Source organism: Chelonoidis abingdonii, chromosome 7 (assembly GCF_003597395.2).
Source record: "Chelonoidis abingdonii isolate Lonesome George chromosome 7, CheloAbing_2.0, whole genome shotgun sequence".
Classification (NCBI taxonomy): domain Eukaryota; kingdom Metazoa; phylum Chordata; order Testudines; family Testudinidae; genus Chelonoidis; species Chelonoidis abingdonii.
Window position 1 is genome coordinate 92,567,382 of NC_133775.1, and position 4,092 is coordinate 92,571,473.

Below are 4,092 nucleotides of genomic sequence, written 5' to 3' on the forward strand. Positions count from 1 at the left end.
GACTCCCAGTCCTATGCTTTAACCATTAAACACTCACATATCCCACACTTTATAAGTGATTGAAATTCACCAGCACACTTTCTGTGGAATGCACTATACAATCTGTTATGGCTTCGTCCTATATCAAACCCAGATTGTGAGGAACACTGCTTTCTCCTGCTACAAGAGTTTCCCTGATAACATTAACTCCTTTTAAGGCATAGGGCATTCACTGAAAGGAAGTGATATTGTACTGACATTCAAGAACTCTTCTGAGTCACTCCATTCAATAAAGAACTGTCTCTAATCTGCTGTTTGTTCTGAAGAGAGTTGTTACTATGACAAGCCTGCTTGCTGCATGTGCTATGCCTACCGCTACCCATTCATTTATGTTTTCAATTAAAGTTAATCATAACAAATGCTGAGCACCAGGGAACAGCAGTGTGGACTGCTGCTCCTCTCAAATGGGATAGCTTTTCTCAGCTGCTGTCAGTGACTTCACATGTCCTGAACACTAAGCCAGGCTGGAAGACTCCATGGCAGGCAGACTGTTGCCATTATTCCACCTTGAAGTTTATACCACTGCAATGCAGGCAGACAGTGGATTAATCTCTGTTGGCACAATGGGTACTGAGTTGTTAAGTAAGCGTAGTCTGGCTTTGCATGTTATCAGATAACATCCCTTCTATTTATTTCACATCCCAGTAATTTCTCATTTGAATTACTGGCAAATTAACAAAGACTCTTGTTCACTGCAAACACAGATTCTAACCCCATTGTGACATGAATCCTTCTATTTTATAGAAAATGATTTTCCTCTAAACTGTTTGGAAGTGAATTTAATGTAGGATTTACACCCTGATCCTACATTCCTTTCACATCCAATATACCTGTTGAACTTAGTAGTAGTTTTCCCAGTGCCTGAGGAATGTAAGACTGGGTCAAAAATGCACACCAAAGGGAGTGGCATCACAACCATCAACATGCTGTCCTGCATTAGTTCATTCATTGGCCACTCTGTTGAGACTGCCAGAGGGTGCCATTTGGGATTTTATTATGTAGATTGCCCATTGATTCTACATAGGCCAGCAATTGGCAATGACTTCTGGATCACACTTGATATTAAGGCTCCATTTATAAACAAATTATAAAGGGTTAATATGTAATTAGCTGATGTGTTAAAAATGGATAATTGTTATAGATTATAGAATTCAACAGGCTGCTAACCATGTAAAGCACCCTATAACGTGCTGCTTGTATCTGTAGCATGTTTATAAATACTTATTAATATTTTTATCCTTGATAAACTATTTGCTAGTGAAACTTTAACATATAGTCAATCACACTTTTGATTGCTACAGACTTGGGATGAATTCAAACCAAAAACCCAGGGGCAAAAGGTCCTGTAATCCATTACTAATCCTGAGTCATCTGGACCTTCTAGTTAATGTGACATAAAATGGAATTATTATAGGCGGTGAATAACACTAGTGAAAAAAAAACATAAAAACTAGCAAAACTAGAATTTAAAATGATTTTAGCTGTGTTGAATGAAATCAGTATGACCCTAGGTTTTATAAACGGGTTTTAGTAGAGATCAAGGAGCATGAGCTTATCCTGCAAAATTTAAGGCGTATACTGAATGGAATGGAATGTTCCTAGATTGAAACAAGGCCATTTGCACCTTTCCCACAGGAAATAAGACCTTATCAGTTTTGAATAACACAGTGTTTCATGGGTAAGTGGAAAAGAGCAAAGAGCTAGTTCTGAAAGGACTGAGACAGGAGCTCTTCTGTAGCTTGAAAGTTTGTCTCTTCCACCAACAGAAGTTCGTCCAATAAAAAATATTACCTCACCTTCCTTGTCTCTAATGTTATTTAGATCATTTCAGGCTGTCCACCAGTATTTACTGAGTCCAGGACTAAATCCAGAGGAGGAAAGTTGTACACTTAGTTCCTGAGACTAGCTGGTGGAGGGGAAAGTTTAGTCCAGCCAAATTTAATACACAGAGGATCCAGTCCTACATCTTCAGCCACTTGCCTTACCTTGTGCCGGGGACTACACCTGGCCACAGACTAAATATTAAAAGCCTACCTGAAGTAACAGTTAAGATTTTCCAGCTAATAATCCTTTAAAACATACAGAGCTGTAATCTGAAAGCCCTTGCAGCCTGCATGAGAAATTAAAAAAACAGACAAACAACTTTTAAGTTTTAACACCTCATTTGAGTAATAAAGTAAGGAACTTTTACATAAGTGGAGCTTGTTATTTCTGTACTCTACAATGAAAGCTGTAAATGAATGAAATGTGAAATGCTTCATAAAATGAATTTTGGTGGCATTGCAGGGCAGTGTATGAAGCATAAAAGTGCACTCTGTTGTGATATAATCTGATTTCTTGCCCTCAGTGAGTAGTAATAAAAGTAGAATTTAGTTAATGCCATGGGCAGAGTCTTGAGTTCTCTATCTTAGGCTATACCGAATGCCAAGTAACTTTGGTTTCTTTTATAGGAAAAATCAGCCTTCTGATTAAGCTTTACAAAAGTTTAGAGACTTTCTTCAATTTGAGTTCCAAGTGACTAATACCCCTACATTATGACCTCTTCGCTTTATAAATTACTATTTGGCACTTAGAGTTAGTCCAGAATTTCCTGTTGCGAAGATTTTCTGACATAAACTGCAGTTTCCACAAAATCAAAATTTTCCAAAATTTTCATTTTGCTGAAAATTTTTGATTGCAAAAATTGAAATTAAATATTTGGTAGGTTTGATCTGATACAGATTATTTCATTTGTTTTTAACTGACCCAAAGAGTTTTGTTTTGAATCAGCTCAAAAAAACAATTAAACTGCATTTCCTTTCACACATTATCTTATAGGAGTTGTAGTTCAGATCCATATTTTCCCTTATGGGCTGGGCTCCCTGGAGACCAACAGCACCAAGTAATGTGCTGATTTCCATTTGACTGAGCTCTGAGGAGTTACATGACTCTCAGTGCATTGTGGGAGATTTAGTCTAACCAGGAAGCCTGGCTCATAAAAGAGAATGGGGGCCACAATATGAGTTCCATAAGGCAATGCACCAGAGACTGGATGTTTTTCAAAAACATGTTCTAGGAATTATTTTGAGGAAGTGCTATGTCCTATATTATACAGGAGGGCAGACTAGATCGGGGTCAGCAACCTTTGGCACGCAGCTCGCCAAGGTAAGCCCTCTGGGGGGCCGGGCCGCTTTGTTTACCTGCTGCATCCACAGGTTCAGCCAATTGCGTCTCCCACTGGCCACGGTTCACCATCTCAGGACAATGAGGGCGGCGGGAAGCAGCACGGATCGCGGAATGTGCTGGCTGCCGCTTCCCGCCACCCCTAGTGGCCTGGGATGGCGAACTGCGGCCAATGGGAGCCGTGATTGGCCAAATCTGTGGACGCAGCAGGTAAACAAACTGGCCCGGCCCGCCATAGGGCTTACCCTGGTAAGCCACGTGCCAAAGGTTGCCAACCCCTGAACTAGATGCTGACAATAATGTCCATTTTGGCCTTTAAATCTATATCTATTAAATGTTTCAACATTTCCAAATGGAAAATTCTTCAAAATATCCATTCCATAGAAAATTTCAACATTTCATCCAGTTTGGGAACAAATGTTAAAATGACAGAATTTCCCATGGAAAAGAAGAAGAGTCGTTGCTCCATTTCTGAAACACCAATAGAGTTTTCTTAGAATAACTTGTCACAGGTCTAACTTACTGCCCATCAAGGCTGTATAATCTATGCAAATGTGTCAGCATTAAATATTCAAATAGTACAATATGATAAAATAGAATTTAAGAAAAAAATGTTAGATGTGGCTAGCTCAGCAACATTTTGCAACATAAGCCAACATGCTAACAACTCACATTCCCACGTGGTTTTGACACTAGATACTGAATAAGGCATTTGACACAGCTGAATGGGAATTTTACGATTCTCCAGCATAAATCTGGAATAATTCCAAAAATCTTCCTCCAATGTAAAAAATTGTGATTTTTTTTTGAACTGTTGAATGGTTGGCAGTAGAACATTGAAATTTGGCATGGAAATACTCCTCACTGAGACTGCCTTTGAGCATTCCACTG